The sequence below is a fragment of the Pseudorasbora parva genome, chromosome 18, assembly GCF_024679245.1.
Source record: "Pseudorasbora parva isolate DD20220531a chromosome 18, ASM2467924v1, whole genome shotgun sequence".
In the NCBI taxonomy this organism is placed as follows: Eukaryota; Metazoa; Chordata; class Actinopteri; order Cypriniformes; family Gobionidae; genus Pseudorasbora; species Pseudorasbora parva.
This window is the reverse complement of record NC_090189.1, coordinates 8,856,017-8,882,737: the sequence shown is the minus strand read 5'-3', so window position 1 is coordinate 8,882,737 and position 26,721 is coordinate 8,856,017. Positions and strand designations below refer to the sequence as shown.

Below are 26,721 nucleotides of genomic sequence, written 5' to 3'. Positions count from 1 at the left end.
AGAATAAAACAGGGGGTGTATTTTTTCTTTTGATATATTGCATGTTTATAGCCTGACAAGCCAGACCCACATCAAGATGTTTGGTCTGGAAACTCACCATAGACAGTTCAATCCGAGGGGCGGGATAAACGGTTGTCTTTAAAACTCCCTCTGCACGTGATAGGATAGCGCTACACCAACCAGAGCAACGAAGGTGAAACAGAGCTTGTTGATAGATTAAACATTCACCGTATCCGGTCGGCTAAACTCCGAACACATCTTCCCTTTTTAAGAATGACGTCAGTGCCGTTCTTTGTTCTTTTCTCAGAGAAAAGCTTAACTCCAAGTCTTCCAGAGTCGCGGCCAAAGCTGATTCAAAAGACCGCCATTCGCCAGTTTCTGTGTTTACTAGACAACAGAAGCACGCAAACGCAACTCGGCCATCGTCATTATGGCCCCGCCCGCCGACTCTATACACGACGTGATTGGCCCGTCCAGATTGTGAGGAATACAGCTCAGAAGGGTATTGAGAGTTCCTAGACGACACTTGTGGGCAAATTAAATTTGCTGCCGCTAGGGTGCGTCTAGATTTCTAGGCTAGCATGTTTAGTTATTTACACAACAAGATATTCTGTGGGCCATGAAACTTGTGAAAATGACAAAAAAACGCTGGTGGTGACTGGCAAATTTCATGTTTGCGTTCACTTAAGACATAACCGACTACGTTTACAATGATACTTGACAAGACAGGCATTTTGACATCATTTTGTGCGCTGTGAGACGCGTGAGCATAAATGCTGATGCCAATATATTTGCGTCAGGCTAAATCAGTCGGGTTTTAATAGCAAACAAAACAGCACATAGACACACAATACCGGACAATGAAGGAAACAAACTGAGTTACTTAAATACACAATGATAATCAACTAAATGTAGACAGCTGTGTTCATTAAATGAATCACCATTACAGATAATGGCATGAAACTACAACAAAGGACACAGTAAACTGAATATAAACAAAGTCCAACTGACTAAACTAACTAAACATAACTGTTACAGAATGCTCCCCTTCAGGAAGGCACAGCATTGTGCCATGAAATGGCTAAGGAGGTGGTTCAGGAGGCAGGTGATGGATTGCTGAAGGAAGCTCTAATGGGAGGAACCAGGGCATAGCAAACAGCGGATGGACACCTGGAAGAGCTGAAGGTAGACACAGCCATCGAGGATCTGAGAATGGAAGGAACCAGGGAGGAGCCAATGGCAGGATGGAAAAGGTGGATGCCCCGAGCACAGGTGGTACGAGGGCCTGCAGTGTAATCGGTAAGATTAGGAGGCAACAATGGAGGTCCTGGAGGGCAGTGAGATAATGTAACCTGGGTGATGGAGGATCAAGGAGGAGGCAAAGTGACTGAGGACTCTGGCGAAGCTGCAGGGAAGGTGGAGCCAGATGGAGCCAAAGAGGTGAAGAGCCGAAGCGCAGTAGAAGGTACGAAAGCCCACAGCTCAGGCAGGGTGATGTCCTACCAAGGTGAAGCCAGTGGAATGAGGAAGCATGGTGAAGCCAATGGGACGACGGTCCCTGGTGGAGTCAAGGAATGGAGGAACACAGGAAGAGTCAACTGCTCGATGGGTCGAGTTGGAGCTACAACCCTCGAGGTCTGAGGTGTAACATAGGAGCCGACACACCTTGGCTGAGCTGGCGAACTAGAAGTCTGTGGCGGGTCCGAACAGGTAAGAGTTAATAGAGGAGCTGAGGAACTGAAGGGTGCCAGCGAAGACAGGAATAAGGGATTAAATAGGAGCTGGGGGAGGGAGGCAGGGTGGGTGGGTGTATTTTCAAAGGCATACCAGTCTTTGAGCTGGTCAAGGCCTTTGGCAATGTTGGCTTAGGACTGGGTGGAATCAACAGTGGGAGGCTCATCCAGATCTTCTCTATTTTCCACCAGCTCGTAGATAAAAGGTTTCAGCTCCAGGACAGACGTGGCTTCGTGCTTAGGCTCCTTTGAGGGCATTGGGTCCGTGGCGGGCATCAATGAACTCTGCAGTGGGCTTGGGCTCATTTCCTGCCGTAGGCGAGTGCTGTGGCTCTGCAGGCACACTGCAGACATCGGAGGATCGCCTCTCTCCAGGTTCCTTCACTCATGTCAGGTAAGTCAAGCGGGGATTAACAGTTGGCTTCAGTTGAATATAGAGACTTGAGAGTTTCAAGGTTAGTTTTCACAGCCAGTTGACAGAATTTGGCAGTGTACTCCAAGGTTCTCTTGAGCGAGATTGAAAAACTAAGCTGTGATTTCCATTTTACTTCTTCTGGTCTGGTATTCTGTCACGCTTAGTTCCAAGGAAGACGTAGAAAGATTAAGTAGCAACAGACTTTAATAAATTGCAGCAAACAGAAAGGTAATGTTTGCCAAAGGTATCCAAACCTTTGCAAAGGTAATATCAAACAAAACAGCACGTAGACATAAATAATACCAGACAATGAAGAAAACAAACTGAGGGACTTAAATACACGCTGATAATGAACTGAATGCAGACAGCTTGTTAAGTAAATCATCATGACAACAGATAATGGCAGGAAACTAGAACAAATGAAACTGAAGAAATTCAAACTAAAGGTCCATGAGAAATGTAAAAAATGTAACGCAAAGTGTTTTAAACCAACATGCAATAATCACTGAATCACACAAAACTAGCGTTTGCTTTATATTTTTTTACTTAAACCTTACCCATGTGCCAACGAGCTCCTGTCTCCTTTAAATGTATAGCAACATCTCAGCTGTCAGTTATAATATTTAAGTGACTGTTTGTACAGCAGGATCAACTGTAGTGGTAAAACAAGGAAATGTGTGAGCATGTAAGTGGTCACATTGCTCACAGATGGTAGTTGTGTTCACCCGCACCACTGCTGTTTGTGGGAGTTCTGGCAGGAACGCAGAGTCCTGATAGTCCGCTAATAGAGCTGCTTTCTATCTGAATTGGCTGAAATTACACCGCATTGGTCTATCTCACTTTCCCTTATTACTGCTGTCCTCATTAAGTACAGAATGAGATCTCACTCTCATGCACACACACTCTCACAAATGGGATGTCAAAGTATATTTCTCTTTCCATTCATCTCATCTTCAACCTCACCTGCTACCAGCTACAACCTTTCATTCTCTCTGCCTCTAATGTAGCTCCATACGCTGGATGTCGGCCTGGTTTCCTCTTTCAGCTCAATGTTCTCAGGGTTTAAGCGCCATTTAGACCTGTTTTTGCATCTTATTTTTCAAGTGCTGGGTAGACTGAAGAGGAAGCTTTTGTGTATTAGAATATATATCTAACTTTATTTATTTTATTTTATTTTTTGCCAATATACACTACCAACCAAATGTTTGGAATGTTTTTAAAAGAAGTATCTTGTGCGTACAAATGCTGCATTTATATGATCAATTAAATAGTAAAACAGTTATATTGTGAAATATTATTACAATTTAAAATAACTGTTTTCTAATATAATTAAAAATGTGTAATTTATTCCTGTGATGCAAAGCTGAATATTCATCATCATTACTCAAGTCTTCAGTTTCACATGATCCTTCAGAAATCATTCTAATATGATGATTTGCTGCTCAGTTGATAACAGTTATTATTGGTGCTCAGTTATTAATAATGGTTCTTATTATTATCAGTTTTGAAAATTGGAAAATAGAAATATTCTTTAACATTATAATTGTCTTTACTGCCAAAGCGACAGTGAAGACATTTAGAATGTTTCAAAAGACAGTTTTCAACATTGATAATATTAAGAACCATTATTAAAGGAAGTGTATGTAAGATTGTGACCGAAACTGGTACTGCAGTCCTTTTTAATTTACTGTAGAGTAAATTTACTCCTCCTCCCCCTTGACTCGAGGTTGCCAGATGGGCTGCAGGAACGTTTGTTGATCTGCAGCTGTGGTAACTAGAGCAGATCTGGCAACCCGGATGCCGAAACACTACTGACTTCGGGATTGGTAGATAGGTGGAGGGCGGAGCTTCAGGCCAAACACATTTCAACATCAACATCAGTTGAGGGCTGCAACAAAACCTTTTAAATGACATTATCCTGGCCGGACTACTGTTGTCAGGGATATAACCGGCACGTCATCCTCAAAAAACCAGTCTCCGGCACGATGACTCTTTCAAATATTCATATTCTTGTGTAATCCATGCACTATCCTCAATAAACTCGTCTCTTGCGTGAAACCCAGAAATGTTTAATATTCCGATCTAATAGGATTTCTGACCTGTAAGGTTGCCAGAATGATAATCATACACTGTTAATAGGCCAGAGGAAAACTGGCACCATGACTGAGCCTGGTTTCTCCCAAGGTTTATTTTTCTCCATCATGCCAAGGTTTATTTTTCTCCAATTTTTGTTTCCTTGCCACTGCCGCCTTGGGCTTGGCTTGCTCAGTTGGGGACACCAAAATTATGATCCAAGTTATTCAACTAAATATACAAATACAATTCATTTGTCTTATTTAAATTTAAATAAGTTAAGAATTTTGTAATTCTATATAAACTATAATACTGATCTGCCGACATTGTCGGTATATAATAAATTAAAATAAGCTGATAACATCACCGTTTTCTCCAGAGCGACTGCACAGCCGAATCAAAATTTGTTGCAATATTGTCCTGTTTAACACTGTGAAGCTGCTTTGAAACAATCATCATTGTAAAAGCGCTATATAAATAAAGTTGATTGAATGAATGATTGATTGATATAAGTGTTTGAAATTAACATGATTTCTGAATGTCTAATGACATATCAGGGCCATTTTATGATTTATTGAAATACATTTCTTACATACAGTTCCTTTAACTTTTCACTGGTAGAGTATATCCCTTTAAAGACCCAATTATTTTTTAATAATAAGCAGTATTACTGTCATTTGGAAGGAACGTAGACAATTAAAACTAGTTCTATATTTCTTGTAGTTTTTTTTTTTTTTTTTCTTCAAGTGGTTGCATAAACCTGTCATAAATATGGCTGGTGCATTTCTGCAGCCCCTAAACCCTGGTGAACGGCCAACGTGCTCACTTCCTGTTGCAAAGGTCATGAATTTGATGTTTGATGTGCCTCGAGCAAACGCAGATCTCGTCAAAGCCTCGCTCTGAGTATATTAACACCTTTGGTAATTCACACAGAACATTCTGCCCTTTCCCCTGATTTTGTTTATTTCCAATTAGCTTCTTGTGGCATTTATGTTATGTGAGCTGCCCACAGGCAAGCAGAGAGATTTTCAAGGCACCGGAATCTAGCGCTCTGGGGCCGTTTGATGGAGTGGGTTGTGACTGCGGTAAAGAGAAAGATAGAGGGCGGAAGAGAAAGAGTCAGACAGGAAACCCCAAACCACTCATTGAGTTCAGCTTCTATTCACTCACCCCTCCACCTGGGCGTTCAGAAGAGTGCATGTGACATAATACCCCTTTCATTTTACAGGCAATTTGGAGAATCAACTTTTTAAAAAAAATGCCATGTTACACTAGATGTGTTTGAATGTTTTTAAGGAATCGTTTTCACAAAATTGATAAGTTTGTAAATTTATCATTGTTGAACACAAAAAAGTTTTGCTGATTATCATTGCTGCTCCTTTAAAGGTTCAAAAAACAAAATGGCATCATAAAAGTAGTCCATGTGACTTGTACATTTTAAGGGACAGATTTACTAAACAGGGCAAATTAGTGTGAGAGCATAATCCCAAAAATGCGCAGATGGGAGTGGAAAGTTTTGCATTTGATCTACTGACAAAGCACAAATAAAAGAACACGGATCTTTCCAAGAGCCAGATCATTTCCACATTGACCAACACAATCTACTAAAAGCTGCCCAACTTAGCGTCTGATGTAAGATGTTCTTTTTTGTGGCGATAAATAATGGTGCAAATACCGGTAAACTGACAAGCGCAAACCTTAGTATATCACCTTTCGTGATTCATTTACCCGTATTTTCCGGACTATAAGTCGCTCCGGAGTATAAGTCGCATCAGTCAAAAAATGCGTCATGACGCGGAAAAAAACATATATAAGTCGCACTGGACTATAAGTCGCATTAGGGCAGAGCTGGAGCCGCGCGCATGCGAGCACGCGAGCACCCGCGCGCGCATGCGACCACCTGCTCGCGTGCACTCGCTCGTGCCCGCTTCACTGCATAACCCGAGCAGAAGAAAGAAAGTTTGAAGTGAGTGAGAAACTTGTAAGGGACTGGCGAAAAGCAGAGGTTACTTTAATTGTGATGAAGAAGAAAAAGAAATCTACTTGCGGACTGTAAGCAAGATGGCCAGAGCTGAAGGAACGAGTCCACAGAGGCTTGAACTCTCTGCCGCGCGAGACGAACGCTGTGAGAATCGTTCTCCGCTGCATGTTTTACTACATGCTGTTTGTATTTTGCAGAATAAGATTTTCTTTATGGGAGCATTTTGTTTGTGTTCAGTCTTTCTAAGTTGTTGTGTATAAGTAAATATTAGGCTACAGGAGCAGCATAGAGCGCATTCTCGCGGCTATATGTTTATTCTTGTCAGTCAGTATGAATTAAATTTGATATATAAGTCGCACCTGACTATAAGTCGCAGGACCAGCCAAACTATGAAAAAAAGTGCGACTTATAGTCCGGAAAATACTCTCCTCCCATAAATGTTGCGTCTGAAAGGGAAACTCCTACAAATGCATATGCAACAAGTTCAGCTGCAAAAATAACCCTGTCCACGCCTTTTCAGTGCTAATTTCACTGCATGAAAAAAGGTGTATCCGGACCCGTATACTCCTGTATACACTGCTGAAATTCGGAAGAATCCGGGAGTATACTGGCCGGATAGGTCAAATTCCATGGATCTGTATATATCCGTATACATCCGGAATGATACCAAATCGGATGTATGTTGTGGCCGTATACTTCCATGCTACAGCCATTTGTTGCCATGGCAATTAATCCCATCAGGTTTTTTCAGGAGACATTTTCACACCTCTGAGCAGCTTTGCCTCCCATCCCCTTATTGGCCCTTTAACTCAAACTGGATTGGTTGTTCTTTTAAAACCACTCCCAAAACCCAAACTGCTATTGGAGGACAGGGCACATTGAAAACCCAGTAAAGTGATTTTATTGGTTACTTTTAAAACTTAGCCCACCCAAGGCCTTATAGCTTAGTGATTTGATTGGTTATAGGTCAGCTATGCAGATACTGCTCATACACCATAAACCCCACCCCCCTCTCCCCCCAAAGGAAAAATACACACAAAAAACAATTTAGGAAAATATGGAATATTTATTGAGGTACATAAAACATTATCAAGAGCATTTTAAACAAGCAAAAGAATAGAATGGATAAACAAAAACAAGTGAACAAAATGTATTTAAAAGGGATGAAAATGTAAAGAACAAAAAATACAAAAATAAAGGCATTTAAAAGGAACAAATAAACAATATAAATATAACTATATAAAATAAACATAAGTTAAAATGAAAGGGTAAAAAAGGCATGAAAAATAAAATTAACACAACATATTAAAAGTTGGCGATATAAAGAAATAAATACACAGTGTATCTAAAATGTAACATTATAAAATGAGACAATGCAAAAATTTAAACATAAAATTAGAACCAGAATGTTATAAAAAAAAGGTTATATAATATACATAGATGTTCTAAGTAAACAATAAAAATAAGTGAAAAAAAAAAAACTCCCAAAGAGCATTGTAAACATATTATAAAATGAATGGGGAAAAAAAAGTGAGCAAATTCTATTTAAAGGACAGCGATGTAAAGAAATAAGAGAAAAAAAATGCATATAATATATGTTCTAAGTAAACAATATATATAAGTGGAAACATTTCCAAAGAGCATTGTAAAAATACATTATAATGATGCACTGATGATGTGACGTGTAGCGTGGGTCAGCCTCTAGTCTGGTTCGTGGCACTTGGCAGAGCGCAGACAACCGTAGTTCTGTTTGGTGGAGACCTCATCATCCACACTGGCCTTCCATCAACAACAGCATCATCTTTATCAGACATCTGCTCTATTGTTGCGGTCTCTCACAGGTCTCTTTCTGCGTTAGCTTGTACAACCTGGACCTGGTCTCCAGCAACTGCAAAACATGACAGTAATTTAACCACTAAAACACAGACTGTGTTTACATGTGCAACAATAATGCAACTATGTATTCTAAGAGTACGGTCTTAATCGCAGGAAGGTGCTCACATGACAGGAGCAGAACTCTTCACTCCAGTTTACATGCAATTTGCATTATTCACTAAAGAGTATGGTTATGTCACACTCAGATTTGATCAAAGTATTGGGTTTAATGTATAAGTTTAATTACAATATTGACAAAATCATATCTCCTAAACAGAAAATAAATGCTTAGCAAGTTTCTTAACTTACCCTTCACTTTCTTTGACGGTTCTTTGCCATGTTCTTCATAGTGTGTCTTTTTTTGGGCGTTTTCAGGCTGAGCCAAAGACTACTTCCTCCGTGGTGTCTCAATATGTCTTGCAACCTGCTGAATAAATCATTAATTATTGTAATACCAATAAAAGTAAGCAAAACAAAGCACACATGGTAAATATTAATATAAAATTACTTTAAAAAATAATACAATCTTTAAGATTACCTTTTACACATTCAGGGTCAACATCTGTAAAAGTTGTCCTTAATTCTTCAAAGGAAAATGGTCAAAGCGAGGTTGTGTGATGACTATTCTGGGGGGAAAAGTTGCAGTTATAATTAATGAAATTCGGTTTTGGCATTTCAAATCCATATGACGTTAGTAGTAGGTTAACCTAACATTTACAGTATACAATAAGCAGTCTTACCCAGTTTGTGGATCGTATTTGTGTGGGCTGTTCTCTGAATTGGGTTTCACACAAAGGCACCTTACAGATTCCTGTAAAGTTTGAAATTAAAATGCGTTTAAACGTATTCACAATCTGCAAGAACCACAATATTTTCAAGTTTGAATAAGATGGCCATCAAAGTAACCGCTGGAGACAAAACACATAACGTTATCAGGCTAACGTTAATTGTAAGCCAACTTTGGTTTACAGGCACATTATATAACAATAACTGAACTTACCTCACGTTGCGTGCCCTTTTAAATCTTTTCAGTGTTGTTAGGCTCTTCCTGTAAGTTAGTCCGTGCTGCTTATACTTTTGCTCGAGAGAATAAAGTCGCTGGAGAGCCTCTTGGAGAAGATCAGCCCGTTCATGTTGTGCAGATATTAAAGTAGTAAGCTGACGAGATATAGCACTCTGGCCGGAGATCAGCTGCTTCATAAAGGCATTCAAAGTAACTGGGCTTGAGGCTGCTTGTCCTCCTCTGTTCAGTGGAGTAGAAAAACTAAGGTTCCTTTTACTCTCCATATTAAATCTGTCGAAAATGATCGATTCCAAATCTCAACCAAACACCACAAAAAAAACAACTATCAGTTCTCTGTCCTTCCGGAAACAATGCGGAGGTTTCAACTTTCGCGCGCATGAAACAATACACTACTATTGGGTGCGCCTCCGTCCCCACCTTTATTGTGAGTGGTTGATTTCAAACCTCAAACCGCCCCCTCTTTGGCGCGTGTTGTTTGCTTGCTAATCCCCACTCAAACCACGCCCTCGGTATGAGGCGTCGCAGGTGTATCTTTAATTTGGTGAAAAAATATAATGCCGGACATAATTATCTATCAACATGGAAGGACAACCACCTGTTGATAATAATACGAGAAAGAGAGCTCGGCGGTTTTGCCACCACTGCAACGAGAATGTTTCACATGCATATTTTTATCTTCACAAAAAAAAGTTTTTTTTTTCACAATGGAGCGATTACAGCTGAGACAAATCACAACACAGAGCTGGAAGTGAGTGCATGTGATGAACTTCATCCAGACGAAATGAGACCTGTGGACTGGGATGATGCTGGTATTCATTTTGGTAAGTTACTGAACATTTTTTTTTAATGTAAAACCAAATGACAAGTAAAATAAAATAGTGATCATCAGCAGTTGGTTTATATATTTACTGATGTCGTGCAACATTACACTGATGTTTATGATCTGCTTTGGTTAGAGTTGACACAATAGTGATTTGCTTGTTTTTTCCAGTATAGGCATAAGTCTTGTTAATACATTGTAACTTTTATTTATTACAAATTTGGTCATAGCTGTATTTCCTGAACATTTAAATCATGATGGGCCATTCATAACAATAACTAAAGTTATTTGGATAAACTATTACGAATGGTCCATTAACATTTCTATGGCCCATCATGACCTGTACACTGTACTGTAAAGTGCATGATATGTGATTCTAAGGGATTTTAGTAAAAAGCTGATAACTTTAAGATAATGCTAGACAAATGCATAGCTCCAGCCATTAATCAATTGGTGTTGTGATGTTTCACTGTTTAAACTAAATCTTTGTATTTAGCTTATGTAAATTTGTGTGTAGCTAAAATCGTTGTATTGTTCTTTAATTGTTACAGAGGACATTGGAGACCAAGAGCAAGTTGATTTCTGCATATTTGAAGAAACCAAGCATTTACATGAGAACCAAGATTCGGCAGATCTGAAGGCAAGGCTCCTTACATTTAAATTGATGCACACAGACAGATGTGTATTGTTACACTTCTATTAATTTTTTCTAAAAAAAAAAAAAAAAACTCTAACAAATGTCTTTTTTTTTTTTTTTTTTTTTTTTGAAGAAGAAGAAGGCTTTCCTTGGAGCTCAGTGAAACGTCTTCAGATGATGACAGTGACCATGAAGAGCAACACGTCTTTACAGATGGTCAGCACAGTGAACATTTGTATTTTAAAGATGACAAACCTCAAGAAGATAATGACAATAGAGACAGCTCTGCTTTATTACTTGTAAAGCTATTAGCAATAATGCTTTTAACCTGGCAAGCATTGTTCAACATTTCCGACAATGCCATCACTGCACTGCTGCTATGCCTCAGACAACTGATGGCTCATTGGAAATATTCTCAGTGTTGATTGGTGTCTCCTGGGTTTGCCACTGTGGCCTTTGGCTTACTCAGTTGGGGACACTAAATTTATGATCAACGTTATTCAACTAAATATACAAATAAAATAAATTAATTAGGTCTTATTTAATTCTATAAACTATAATATTGATCTGCCAACATTGTTGACCCTACAGCCAACTAAAATTTTGTTGCAATACCAGTACGACAACTTCACTGAATATGCTGTCTGTCCAAAAAGATGATAAGCTTCAATGGCAAGGAATATCTGTACCCCAAACTAACTCAGTCATTAGAGACCTTGGTAAAAAAAGACCTGGGTTTTTTAAAAAGAGAGGCGTGGAGAGAAATACAAATTCTTGGACGAACCAGTCCTCGACCCAAATGCAGAGCTGCTTGCTGGAGTCATTAAGAGATTTCTTATAATCAGTGTTAAAAACTAACACACGTCCTATACGCCATGTTGTTGCAAAGGTTTCGTGGTTGCACCCTCATCCAGACAGATGTTTCTTTGGGAACCCTGTGGAGGTATGGGACACAGACTGATTGTGCAGCAGCGTTCCTACCTGTGGAACGTATTGCAGGGAGATGTGTACTAAGTACATACATTGTGCAGTTAAGTCAAACAAAAGAAAAGGTATCAGCCATAATTACCATTTGCACAATGTTTGAGATTTAGCCCAATGCGATTTCCAACGACCTTCTTTTTATTCCTTTAATTTTATTTTGAGCATATCTGGGTTTTTTTGTGTGTTTTTAAAGCCATGTTTTCATTATTTCATATTAATGTACATTCCTTTTTATTAAATGTTATTGTTATTAACTGCATTTTGTAAAACTTCACAATAAATGTGGGTTGTTCTAAAATGGTTGGTTAATTTTCCTTTATTTGTTCCATTCAATTTCTTAATTTAAAGTTTTTGTGACTATATCTTAGGGGTGTTTATTTATAGTGTTTTTATAAAAACTTTGATTAAGAGTCATATTCCTCAATCCTGAAGTCCTCCCCTGCCACCCCTCCCTCTGAGAACAGCCAACACCTCAGTGTCATTAACATTTGAAAGGCCTTCTTCACACCTAACAGTCACCAGTCCTAGCACCCAGCAGTGTTTCAGCTGTATATTTCCGTGAAATTTCACGGATGCCTGTATATGTCCGCATATGTGAGGTTTCCGGGTGTATCTTGAAATATACTGTTCCGTGTTACTCTGATCCGCTTTTTCCCACATACGTCCGGTAAACCTCAAATTACACAGGAGTTTACCATGCCCGGATAATCCCGTATTCCAGGGTTTTCATGCAGTGTTTATCACTGCGTGTCTTTAGTAAGTGTTTTTTTTTTATATTAAAAAAGGGTTTGCGCTGGCGCAAGCTGTTAGTAAATCTGGCCCGAAGTCTTCTGAAGCCATACAATGATGAATCATTTGATATGTACATCTTAATTTACTGAAAATGTTTTCTTTCCTCATAGCTCTCAAAAATTGTTTTGTATTTGACTGCTGCAGTCATTCATGTTGATAGATACAACAGAAAACAAAGATAAAATCACTCACTGCTCTGAAATGAATATCTTTTAAAATTTTAAATAAGGATTAGTCTATATGATGTATGCAACAGTGTTACTTTATTCAATTTCAGTTTTAGACTATTATTATTGGAACACCACTGTTAGCACATCTTCCTGAAAAACCTATGCATGCTTATTTAATTTGTGTTTTTTGTTTTGTTTGTAATTCATTAATTAATTCTTATTTTATTGCTGACTGTTTACCTTTCTTCTGTAACTGTAGCCTATTAGTTTTTGCTGAAGTATTGATAATTGTGAAATTTCACAAGAAATAATCGTTATTTATTAAATAATGTTAAATCAGCAGCCGTATCACCCTGCAGCCCAAGACTGGTTTCCCACTGAAGCTAAGCAGGGCTGAGCCTGGTCAGTACCTGGATGGGAGACCAACTGGGAAAACTAGGTTGCTGCTGGTAGAGGTGTTAGTGAGGCCAGCAGGGGGCGCTCACCCTGGGGTCTGTGTGGGTCCTAACACCCCAGTGATGGGGACACTGTACTGTCAAAGAGCTCCGTCTTTTGGATTAGATGTTAAACCGAGGTCCTGACTCCCTGTGGTCGTTAAAAATCCCAGGATGTCCTTCGATAAAGAGTAGGGGTGTAACCCCGGCATCCTGGCCAAATTTGCCCACTGGCCCCTGTCCATCATAACCTCCTAATAATCCCCATATAATGATTGGCTTAATCACTCAGTCTCCGCTCCACCAATCAGCTGGTGTGTGGTGAGCGTTCTGGCGCAATATGGCTGCCGTCGCATCATCCAGGTGGATGCTGCACTTTGGGGGTGGTTGAGGAGATTCCTACATCAATGTAAAGTGCTTTAAGTGCCTAGAAAAGCACTATATATACTATTTCATTATTGACCAAAATAATCAGGATTATGATTTTTGCCATAATCGAGCAGCCCTACAGTAAGTAAAAGAGCAGCATAAACATCATATCAAAATAACAAGCCAAAAAATAACTATTTAACTAAGCAAAATAACATTATATTAACTTAAATTGCAATTTTTAGGTGCACTGCTCCTTTAAGAGTTGCATATACAGTAATAGAGAGTCTTATCAGCGTTGTTGGTTCCAGAAGTATTTTTCCATTAATTTCTCCTATAGGTAAGTCTTCGTTAAAGCATTATAGCCAAGGACCGAACAAACCAGCAACGAGGTGAATTATAACATTACAAACTTTGAATTTGAAGCAAAAAAGTAGGCCTCTTTGAAAATCAGACAAGAATACAAAGGTACAAGACTACTTAGCAGCTGTAGGGATGAAAAGAACTACAATCCCATGAAGCAAACCACTCATAAAAAATATCTGTATTAAAACAATATATTTTAAGTTCATTGGAAAATATGCATGTATATTCAAATATTTAACTATTTTGAGAGTGTAGAGAGATCGACTTGATAATGTTATTTGTGGTGCTTCTTCTTTTGACATATTTTGTTTGTTTTGACTCTGATTGGTGGAATTTTTCTGTACAGCATCATGGGTAATGTAGTTTTCACCATAAATTCTGCTCTTAAACACGATTAAACACACATTATCAGATAGTCATGTAGACAATAACCCAAAATATTCTTTTTAATACAGTCACTTGTTAAAGTATGACAGCAGAGAGACAGGGACAGAAAGAGTCAGCTGGGATTACACTTATTTTAAAGGACCCGAAGGAAGACTTCAGATTTGTCTTTACACTGAGGTCTGTAAATGAGCCATTTTTCAAAGACATTATGTGGTAGAAGCTCTAACCTGATGAAAAAGAGTTTTCCAATTTCCACAGTAGAAAAGTAAGGCACAAAACATATCATTTGGAAACGGCAAGAGAGAAATAAATGGCTTGGGGAGAAAAAGAGAAAAGTGTGTGTAGAGCTGTTTGAACTTGAGATTGCATTAGTCTGCTGAGATGCGATTCTGTTTGTCTTTGTAATGAAACGTTGCAACTGGGTGTTGAAAACAAAGCAAAGGTCACAGTATAACTGAGTCGAGTCAGATGTCTGTATCAGGATCAGGTAAACAATCCACCTGCAATGCATGCTGAGTAGCACAGATAGACTAGAGAACAAAAGTGCATAATAAGTACTGAATAATGGTAATATCATTAGATAATGTGAGTTTGACTTAATGTTGAAAATAATGTGTTTTGGAGAAAAATACAATATTGATTTATTTATTTTATTTATACAGCCATCTTGATCACATTTATCAGGGGTGCCAATAATTCTGACCACAACTGTACCATATTTGTTGAAAATAGTCTTTGTATGTGCATTTACTTGTCAACAGAAGGGGAGAAACTGGAAAAGCTCAAGAAGTAAACACTAGGGCAAAATGACAGAATACAGTAGCGTGTGCATGGCTTTGAAGATATGTTTTGAGAGCTGAAAGTCTCTTCCAGTTTCTTTTCACGTCTTTCCTTTCCTCTGATGCTGAGGGGACACGATGACATTGAGTGTCACGTTGTGTTTTGCACTTTAGCTGCTTTGACAGTCACACAGTTTATCATAAACACTGTGAACATGCATCTCTTTATAATTTCAGCCTGCCTGACTGACAGGCAGAATGCCCATTCAAACATATTTTAACAGATAAAAAAGCATAAAAATAACAGATTAAAAAAAAGATGCATACATTTATACATGGGGATTTTTTTAAACATTTTTGGGGGGCAGTTGGTGGCAGCTATTTTTGTATATATTTTTTGTGTGTGTTTTGGATAGGACTAACCTGTTCCGGTACAGAAATATTACAGGAACTGAATAAAGTAATCAGATATAAAATGACACTGGATAGTCTTTTAGACCTGTATAAATGAAATGCATAGGCTTTTAATCCTTACAAATAAAGCTATCTTTTGTTGCTTTATCAACATTAATATTAGGCTGCTGGCACTTTAATAGCTAGTGCACCGATCTGTTATACTGTTACACATGCTTTTTCTTTCTCACTATTTGATTATTTAAAGGGTTAGTTCACCCAAAATTGAAAGTTAGATGTTTTTCTGCTTACCCCCAGTGCATCCAACATGTAGGTGTGTCTGTTTCTTCAGGAGAACTCAAATGAAGATTTTTAACTCCAACCGTTGCTGTGTGCCAGTCATATAATCATGTGAATGGGTAACAACTCTGAGAGCAAAACAAACAAACAAACAAACTAACTAACTTAGGCAACGCACTAAAATCCTGCTGGTCTTGACGACACATTGATGTCTTAAGACACGAACCGATCGGTTTCTGTGAGAAACCAGACAGTATTTATGTTGTTTTTTACCTCATATCCAGACAAATCTCATCTAGTGTTCCCATCTGCTATTACTTCCTTCTTCCTTCTGATAAGATGGTGCGATCATAGTTATATATTATGTAGATGGCTCATTTGACCGATCCCTGCAGGCACTATATATATCGTGCCAGATCGCGCCAGCATCAGAGGGAAGTAATAGCGGATGGGAAAGTGTATTAGACTCGTCGGGATATGAGGTAAAAAACAAAACAAATACTGTTAGGTTTCTCACAGAAACCGATCGGTTCGTGTCTTAAGACATCAATGTTTCGTCAGGAGCAGCAGAGTTTTTGTGCATGTTGTCTAAGCATGTTTGTTTGTTTGTTTTGCTCTCATAAGCCCCATTCACACTGCGATTCCGGCAAATACACGGATAATGCGACCCGGCATTTGTTCCTGGGCCGCTAGATTTGGTCCATTCACACTGCCAGGGAAATACCGTAATATGTGCGCTTTCACACACAGCGCTTAACGGTCCTGGGTCGAGTTGACACGTGACATCCTGATGTGACGTATAGTGGCGAGCGATCTCAGCTTCAGCGCGGATAGTAAGGAGCTCCGTGGTCTCGACTTGTGTCCAGTTTGCACACATTTCTGCTTGTTTAATTTTAGTTTCTTTTGTATACGAACACTCTCTGCGTTTAAAACACCGACGAGCTCTTCTGGCACTGCAGGGTTGTATTATTGAAAAAACAAGCTCTAGGAGTCGCACGATAACTACGTACACGTTGCGGCATTAGTTTCGGCTTTTGTTCACACAGCGCTCGTCCCGGGTCGAATACCGCAATATAACTAGGTCCTCGACCCGGGTCGAATTCGGTAATCAATCCCGGGACGTGGTTGCTTTTACACAGAAGGCGACCCGGCAATGTTCCGGGAATATTGCGGTTCCGACGTGCAGTGTGAAAGGGGCTTTAGAGTTGTTACCCATTCACATGATTATATGACTGGCACACAGCAACGGTTGGAGTTAAAAATCTTCATTTGTGTTCTCCTGAAGAAACAGACACACCTACATGTTGGATGCACTGGGGGTAAGAAGATAAACATCTAGTTTTCATTTTTGGGTGAACTAACCCTTTAAGACATAACTGACTGTGTTTGTTTGGATACTCACCGAGACTTTTAATTTTAGAATTTTAACCGTTAAAGCGCTATAATCCACAGTAAAGGACTGAGTTTATTACCCATGAGCTGTTTGTGAGGATGATTTGTGTATATGCACAGAGAATAATTTTAGCTAACGTGTTCTGGCGATAAAACAATTCATAATGTGCCCCCCCCCCACCCAACTTTCAATTATTTTACTTCAATGAAAGGTTAAAATAAAACAAACAAAAATATATTGCATAAAAAAAATATTTTTAATAATTAATAATCTCTAATTATTATAATTAGTTTGTGGACAATTACTGTAGGGACTTAGAAATCCATATAAGCCTTGAAGCATGTTCAGGAAACCCGTTTGAAGCCACCAGAGGCTGAGAAATGATCACAGCAGCTACCATTTTTTTATTTTTTTTATTTATATAAACAAAGCTGATATTATTTTCAGACGACTTGAGAGATAATCATTAGCAAATGTTGGTGTCTAAAGAATGTGTGCTAATGCTCCTGTGAGCTCTGACACCAGCGCTGTAGGGCTGTTCATCACACAGAGGCACACACACACACATATATGTGCTCATCCCTCCACACACTCACTTACAAGTTCATGTGCCTTTCTGTCTCCATAGCAAATGAGTCTCCAGGAGCATGAATTATACATAAGTCTCTCTCCCTCTTTTTATCTTCAGCTGCTTCTAGACAGAGAAAGAGCGAGCAGGAGAGACCGACAGACATAGACACTGTCTTAGAGGTGGCAGTTTTGTGTGTGTGTGTGTGTGTGTGTGTGTGTTCTCATCATACTATTGGCTTGACAACTCCCTGTTATTTCATGCCACCTGCTGCTGACTTCCTGTCCCCCAGGAAGTGCCTCTTCACCTTAATGAGCATTCAGCCACTGAGCTACAAAAAGGAAAAAAAGAAAGACAAACAGAGAGAAATAAGTGATATTTAAAAGACATTTTAATTAAAATGCTTGCATGACTATTAAATTGGCCAGTTTGTGCAGATCAGTGTGTCCATACAGCTCATAATAACCAAATTAGAAAAAGATAAAATGATAAGAAATCATAAGTGCAAATGGAAGTAAGTGGTGCTCACTGCAGTCAGCCATATTTCCAGCTCCAACTCTGTGTATCTAATAGGTGGAGGGACAGAGTTATGAGAATGGTTGGACCTCCTTGCACCACCCGTTACACCCAAATTACATTCAGAGAGGGGTAGCTAGACTTCACGCTTTACCCATAGCTCTGCAGTGAGCAGCATGCCAATGGGTGCTGCATGATATATGATAACATGTATATGAATTGATATATAATATATTCATATAACAACATCAGATATATATTATATGAACATATTATTTATCATTCCATCTCTTGCACACATGCAATACAGCGATTAAGCGAAAATATTATCACACACACACACACACACACACACACACACACACACACACACACACACACACACACACACACACACGTACGTATGGTTTCCATATTTTATGGGGATTTTCCATATTAATAATAGTTTTTATACTGTATATATTCTATCTCCTAACCATATACCTACATATTAAAGAAAACTATGCCTTTTACATTTTCAAAATACATCATTCTGTATTCTCATGATCACCAGAAATATATTTAAAGGTATTCCCCGCCTTAAGGGGATATTTTGTACCTGTAATGTAGGGAATACTGGACCCCATTCACCCCCCCCCCCCCCCCCCCAATCAAACACACACACACACACACACACACACACACACACACGCACAGTCATTTTGCCCCTTTTTCACTTTAAAGTGAAAAGAAAACAACAGCGGATTCGTTTAACTCTCCCAGCAGACATCACAAGCTGACCCAGTTAAAAGTGTGTGTGTGATACCTGGAGAGTTGTAGGAAGTGAAATATCTAGAGCTCCACTTCAACCAATTAACATAAATGAGGTTTATGCTGAATTCTGTTTTTATTTTTAGAATTCCTTGATATAATTTATTTGTGTGCAGTATTATGTGCACTGTACATTTGATATAAAAAGAGAACACTCAGTGGAAATTTGTATATATAATGTAATATATATCATAGTTATACCAGCAATGCACTTTAAAAAAATGCTGCATATAATGGCAAAATATATAAAGAGCAAATAAAACAAACAATACAGAACAAAAGTTTACATTTGATAGGATTTAGCATTCATTATGGTGTATCTTATGGCTGTTTTACTTACAGCCAATCACAGTGTGTTCCAGTGTTTAAACATGCATTCCAGGATCTCCCCCAGGGTATTCTGGGATGTCAGGCTGGAGGGTTTCTGGCTCAGAGCGGCTCCAGGAGTGTCCAGCAGAGAGCTGGATTGAGACCAGTGAACAGAACGATAGATGCGAATAAAATATTGAAACTGAGCGCTTGTGGCATTTTCAGAAATGGACACCTTTGTCCCTGTGGCCTTTCAGAAAATAAACTCTCTTAAAACACTTAACCACCACATACATAATATTAAATATGGTAGAAATTACATTTAAAACATTTTTGGAATAAAATGTATGACTCCTGTGTCTTGCTAACACTCATTTATAGCTAACAATTGATGTAGATAGACACAGTTAAATAATATTTATAAAAGTTAAATAAAACATTTTTTTGCATGGTTACAAATTACAGCTTAACTGGAAATTGTGATATTTACCTTGATTTATTCCGTTTTTTAAGAGTTAGAGTTATATATATAACTTAGTTATATATATATATATATATATATATATATTAGGAGTATAGAATTTTACTTGTGGGACACATTTTGTGAGCTGACGCTTGAAACCTTGAAACACTGAGGGGATTTAGATGCTTCATACGGTGTGAAAATGAAAATATCTACTATTTCTTTATCTTCGCTGAAGTGAGTGACAATACGTTCGCAAATGAACAAATATACATATATTGAGTATATTCAAGCAAAAGCCAGCATATGTTAATTTTCGGCTAATGTCCGTCCTGTGTGACTCGTGTTTTGAATAATGATGTGCACTGAGCTCTGTTCTCACCATCAATAGTAGACACGCCCCTTACCTGCTGATTGGCTACAAGTTAGTTATTGCACTCGGCTGTCCATTTTGTAAAACGGTTATGAAATAACACTTACCCCACCTTTAATTACAACATTTAGTTTCACACAATACATACTGAAATGGTTAAGGATTATTGATGATGGTATATGTTTTTTCTTTTGTTTTTTTTATAGTTTGGTGTGTCCCTGCCCTAATTCCACACCAGGGTCTCTCAAATCCAGCCCTGGAGGGCCACAGTCCTGCAGAGTTTAGGTCAAACATGATCAAACTCCCCTACCTGCAATTTTCTAGTAACTGAAGACCTTTCAGGTGTGTTTGATTAGGGTTGGAACTAAACTCTGCAAGGCAGTGGCCCTCCAGCACTGGAATTGGGGAACCCTGCACCCTTGATTCAAGATGTGGACTTATGAATATGCAAATTAGCCCCACCTCCACTCACTCACACTAGCTCAGAATACCTGATCCACTTGGTTAACTGTAGTAAACTTTAAACAATGGCACTTTGAATTATTAATTTAATTCAGCCATATATGTTTGAACCAACTGTTTCAGAAGAAGTGTAAGATTATTGTGAATTATACAGGCTCGTCTACAAGTCGATGTATCAGAATGGTAATGCGTTTTATGTATCGCTCTCTACAACATAGGACATGACTAATATGATTAGCCTTTGACTTGACTACGTTATCAAACAGCTAATGATGTGTTACTAATGCTACATAAACCATGTTCCCGTTCGCCATCTCAGAGTCCGACAGCTGCCTTCTGAAAATCAGCATCCTTAAAAACGCTTTGAACATCACAGAACATCAGTGGAGACAGACATATAGTTCATCATAATATACATAAAACACACACTATATTGCTATATGTCCATTTTTTCCTTAAGTGTTCTTGTGCTCACTGTGGAAAAGCCCCTCCTGCACTTTGACAGGATTGGTTACGGCAGTTTCAGACCGTGTTTTTGATACTGTCTTTGATACACTGCAGTTTTAAGGAGAAAATAATCTGCAGTGATGTTGATTGAGGAATTTGCAAAACATAAAGCATATTAAGAACACAACACATGTATAAACAACAATAAACAATTTTCACCACAGGAGGTCTTTAAGGCATTATAATACAGGTTATTATAGTCTGTATTGATCATTAAACCGTTTTGCTGAGGCTAGTCATACTGCAGTTATACACTTCACCTTTAAATGCACTGAAAACCACCTTAGATGTATTATACCATTCGATTTATCATGCCAAAACATTGTTTAGAACATTTCGCATCTACAGTATATATAAACATCCTACTGATTAAATGAGGACAGAGAAAGTCATTGTCAACATGAGAGGTGGAGAGGTAACTCACACCTTCATAGTGATGAATGTGAGAGCAATTATACAGACCTTTCCTCTCTCTGACACACACACACACACACACACACACAATCTCATACTCCGTTCTGTGCTGTGAGAGAGAGAGAGAGAGAGAGAGAGAGAGAGAGAGAGAGAGAGAGAGAGAGAGAGAACTAAACGCCTGCTCTGCTGTGCCCTGCAGTCTTTAATTGGCTTCTCCAGCCTGTCAGAGGAGGAAAAGGGAATAGAGAGAACAAGGGAACCGCAAGCCACCTTATAGAGGGGGGAAAAACTAAAAGAAAGAGACTAAGACGAACTGCAGGTGGTTTATATAAATGCATTCGTTGTGTGTGTGTGTCCTTTTAAATAGCCAATATAAAAGATTCTCAAAGGACAAAGGAATAATATTTCACTCTAAAGGTGAATGCACAAAATGTAAAGGAATGGAATTGATGAACAATGAGTGACAAATTGTACTATTATTAATGCTCCCTCTTGTGAGCGTTCCAGGGAAAGTTTGGGATGAATAAGGTTGAATATTTATGCAGCAACACATGTTGCGACAGAACATCGCTTTGGCAATCGGATTGGATTTAGCTGTTGAACTAACTAAACTGTTGTATGATCGTAATTGGATCCCCAAAGATACTGTATATAAACACCTCTCCAGCATTATTTGTCTGTTTCTCTCTTTATTCATATTCACAGGGGATTTCTGAGTCTCAACCCCTTTCAACATCTCTGCACATATGAGCGCTAACCTCACAGATTAAGTCTGCGGAGAAAAAACCCTGTAAAAAGTCTGGCATGGTGTCTGTACTGCGAGGAAACAAAATGGATCCTGTTAAAATGAACAAAGCTTTTAAATGCCTTGCAGTTTAGAAGATTTCAAAGATGATAATACAAGTATTAGTTACAATGCTTTATGACTGGGTTTAACTTTTAAATAATGCTTTTAAAATGAAAAATAAATTTATTTTCTTGGAGCACAACTATGTTTTTTATTCTACTTAGATCTCTGCTGTTCTAGAATCAACAATGGAATTCAGTCTTAACCAGTTTACATTTTAAGCAAATTATATGACAAGTAAAATTGTAATCAATAAGGGGTCTACAAGCTGCAAGCTATATGCAATTCAACAAAACTGTCTACATTGCAAGTGAGCAAACTAAATTAGAACACTTCCTTTACAGATAATAAAAACTGTATATTGCAAAAGTGAAACGTTAGGTTACTTTAAGAAAACTAAAATATTTTTGTTACATTGCATGCTACAGAAAACCTATATTCTCGTAATAATCAATAAATCTGTCTACACTGCAAGCATACCATGCATGACAAAACTAGAATGCCCATGTTAAAAACAATAAAACTGTCTATAGGGCAAGAACGCAACTAAAAACTTTATCTCACAATGAGCTACAAAACCATCAAGGAAGCAACGTGATCAAACTAGCAAAGCTGCGCACTTGCAGAGCAGGCCGTGCTGTTTTTTACAACTGAAGCGTTGTGTTTGAATCTGAGAAAGTGTGTAAATTAGCAGCAGAAAGAGACTGAAAAGATGGAGACAAACAAGAGAGTTGTAATGAGTCTAAAAATAAACCGAGCGAAGAATGAGCGAACACTTGGCTGCTGCTGCTGCTGCTGCAAAATGTCTCTCGTCAATGTCTCCCATGAGCTACACGATGACACAAAGGGAACAACGTGAAATAAAACACCCTCATTTTCTTTTCTATCATTTCCCTTTCTCTTTTCCGCTCTTTTAGCCATACTGGTGTTATTGATCGTAATCTGTCCATGTGTTTTGTCAGGTCTCTCCTGCTTTTTAACTCTTACAGTAAATATACTTTGACTCAAGCTACTAATTTGTTCCCTGGTGATGTTTGTGTAACTCTCCCTTCTTGCTGCTGTTGCTTGTCAGTGTGAGAGGTGATTTTTTTCAGCGGGTTATGAGACTAGGGCTGTAAATTTAATAGCAAAACTCAGCATGAGATCTTAATGACTACAGAACACACATAGAGAGACAGAGCCGCTCTCTCTGACGTACACATCCCGGCGGCTGCAGGATTCGTTACTGGCTTTAGGAAACAAATACTGAGGGGTAGAGAAGAGTTGTAGTTCATATCTACTATTTCTTATAAATAACAACAGAATGGTGCATTGCACGTTAACGTTAGCTAGTTTTGGAGCTCAGTGGTTCACCACAGTCTATATTAAATGTGTTTTTAATGCATATACATATACACACAAATTGTGCAAGTTCTCCCACTTAAAAAGATGAGAGAGGCCTGTAATTTTCATCATAGGTAGGTACGCTTCAACTATGAGAGACAGAAAATCCAGAAAATCACATTGTCTGATTTTTAAAGAATTTATTTGCAAATGATGGTGAAAAATAAGTATTTGGTCAATAACAAAAGTTCATCTCAATACTTTGTTATATACCCTTTGTTGGCAATGACAGAGGTCAAGCGGTTTCTGTAAGTCGCCACAAAGTTTTTACACACTGTTGCTGGTAGTTTGGCCCATTCCTCCCTGCAGATCTCCTCTAGAGCTGTGATGTTTTGGGGCTGTCACTGGGCAACAGATTTTCAACTCCCTCCAAAGATTTTCTATGGGGTTGAGATCTGGAGACTGGCTATGCCACTCCAGGACCTTGAAATGCTTCTTATGAAGGACCCAGCCACATTTCATCTTTAATGCCCTTGCTGATGGAAGGAGGTTTTTACTCAAAATCTCACGGTACCTGTCCCTATTCATTCTTTCCTTTACACAGATCAATCATCCTGGTCCCTTTGCAGAAAAGCCCCAAAGCATGATGTTTACACTCCCATGTTTTACACCAGGTATGGTGCAACTCAGCATTCTTTCTCCTCCAAACACGGCAAGTTGAGTTTTTACCAAAAAGTTCTATTTTGGTTTCATCTGTCCATATGACATTCTCCCATTCATCTTCTGGATCATCCACATGCTCTCTAGCAAACTTCAAATGGCCCAGACATACTTGCTTAAGCGGGGGGACACGTCTGGCACTGCAGGATTAGAGTCGTAGTGCGTTACTGATGGTAGCCTTTGCTACTTTAGTCACAGCTCTCTGCAGGTCATTCACTAGGCCCCCTCGTGTGGTTCTGGGATTTTGACCCCCACGGGGTAAGATCTTGCGTGAAGCCCCATTTTGAGGAAGAGTATCAGTGGTCTTACTGTTTCTAAAATTTATAATAATAAGAAATGTTTTTTTGAGCAGCAAATCCTCATAATATAATGATTTCTAAAGGATCTTGTGACACTGAAGACTGGATTAATTAATGATGCTGATAATTTAGCTATTTTGTTTCTAATAACTAAAATCAATTTGAAAATATATTCAAATAGAAAACGGTTGTTTTAAATTGTAATAATATTTTATAATATTGCAATTTTAACTAGATGTTGTATACCTTGTTAGTGGCACAAAAATGACACATCACCTTTAATACATTCTTATATACACAAGTACAAAAAGACACACACACACATTGCCACCTGTGTGTCTAGGTTTTGTCATGCATGAGTCACTCGCTTACATCATCTCAGAGGCACGTATGGACAACTTTGTTGATGCCAGCGATCACATATCAGATGCGCTCAAAAACAGTCACGACATGCTCAGAGACACACAAACACAGATTCTGAAACACTTTCTGGCTGTCAACCATGTGTATGTGTGAGAGTCTCTGGGCAGTGGTCCAGACACTAAATGAAGGGCAAAATGATGGTAGAAGTTGTGACCTCGATCTGCTCCATAGGTCAGACCTGCACAGGCCACAATAAAGAGAGATCAGAGGTCATGGATGCATGAAAGAGTACAGTAATATTGGAAGATCAGAAGATGATCTGTGTACTCTACAGAGAAACAGAGAGCAACAAAAAAGAAAATGAAAAGTGGAAAGATGGCAAGAGGAGGGGAGATCTGGCAATGTCGGACAAAACAGATGGACCAGAGAGTCTATGTGTGCCGTTAATGTGTCCAAGTATTGCATTCATCAACATGGGCAAGAGAGAGGGAAGACAACATTTTTTCAATTTTTGCATTATATTAAAATTAAACATTAAACTCTAAACTGAAGATATACTTTTTTAATGAACATCTCTGGTCTTTAGGGACAATTTGGGTTAGGGGTGTCCATGGTTAACCAAATAAACGATTAACCGTTAAAAATTCCGTAACCCAGTGAAACATTTTGCTTGGTTAAGTGGCGTCAATGACGTGCTTTGAATTTAGTTGTAATATATTTTGCACCACTAGAGACCGCCAGAGCGCTCCCAGACATTTGTAATATCCACAAGAAGTCATGACCAGCTTTCTAATATGAAGCGGGCAAAGAAAAATACATCGTGGGAGCACTTTAAAATTGAGTGACGGAGCAAAATGCAAGTACTGCAATGCAGTGCTTACCGCATTTTTCAGGCTATAAGTCGCTCCGGAGAATAGGTCGCATCAGTCAAATATACGTCATGAAGAGGAAAATAACAAGTCGCACTGGACTATAAGTCACATTAGGGCAGAGCGGGAGCCGCGCGCGCTGTACATAACGGATCAGAAGAAAGAAAATTTGAAGTGAGAAACTTGTGAGGGACTAGCGAAAAGCAGAGGTTACTTTAACTGTAATGAAGAAAACAAAAAAAAGCTAATCGCGGACTGAACGCAAGATGGCCAGAGCTGAAGGAACGAGTCCACAGATGCTTGAACTCTCTGCCGGGAGAGGCTCAGCCGCGCGAGTCAAACGCTGTGTGAATCTCGGCTGCATATTTTACTACATGCCCTAATCATGCAGGCGCCCTCGCGGCCACTCGCATTGCTCGTGAACTGGAGCGCATCTCATCCTAATTTAACGAAACTCAGCGTAGGCCTCACAGACATGAAATATATCTTAAGAAAGCTTGAAATGTCTTTTAACAATTTAAAACGAAAAGAAATAGGCTACTCTCTGATTATGTAATCCATGATGTGCATTTTTCTCTATGGGCGCGTTCACTATACGGAGATGGCGGTCGTCAAATTAATAAACTAAAAATAATAACCCTGACGCACACTTTGGTTAACCGAGTATTAACCGCTAAGGGCCTGGGTTAACGGTTAATGAAAAACTTGAAAACGTGCAGCCCTAATTTGGGTGTTTGCAAACAATGACGATGTGTTTTGTGGGTTTATCTGCAAATTACGGTTCTGCAGTAGCAGTCTATGGAAGTAAAAAAAAGGTAATTTCGAGTTGATATTACAATTCAGAGAAGAAAAAACAGAATTGCGAGATATAAACTCAATATTCCGCCTTTTTTTCCATAGAATTACTAGCCTGGATGCCAGCCGAACTCAGCCCCGCCCACAACATTTGAGTT

General features: G+C 38.8%; 2 long non-coding RNA genes across 4 annotated transcripts in view; one reads left to right on the top strand and one right to left on the bottom strand.

The window, feature by feature from the left end:
* The window catches only part of LOC137046278 (uncharacterized), a 145,492-nt gene that overhangs the window by 4,614 nt on the left and 114,157 nt on the right, over positions 1–26,721 (top strand). For both annotated transcript variants that reach the window (XR_010898923.1, XR_010898922.1), the window contains exons 2-3: positions 1,039–1,710; positions 1,926–2,127. This is a non-coding gene — a long non-coding RNA (uncharacterized lncRNA). The remainder of the gene's footprint in view (positions 1–1,038; positions 1,711–1,925; positions 2,128–26,721) is intronic.
* Positions 7,842–9,461, bottom strand: LOC137046904 (uncharacterized). 2 transcript variants are annotated; one of them, XR_010899111.1, is made up of 5 exons: positions 9,078–9,461; positions 8,818–8,888; positions 8,616–8,703; positions 8,387–8,504; positions 7,842–8,090 (listed from the first exon to the last, which is right to left on the bottom strand). It is a non-coding gene; the product is annotated as an uncharacterized lncRNA (long non-coding RNA). The 2 variants fall into 2 exon arrangements; XR_010899110.1 differs by lacking the exon at positions 9,078–9,461 and having other exon boundaries at positions 7,845–8,090; positions 8,818–9,045.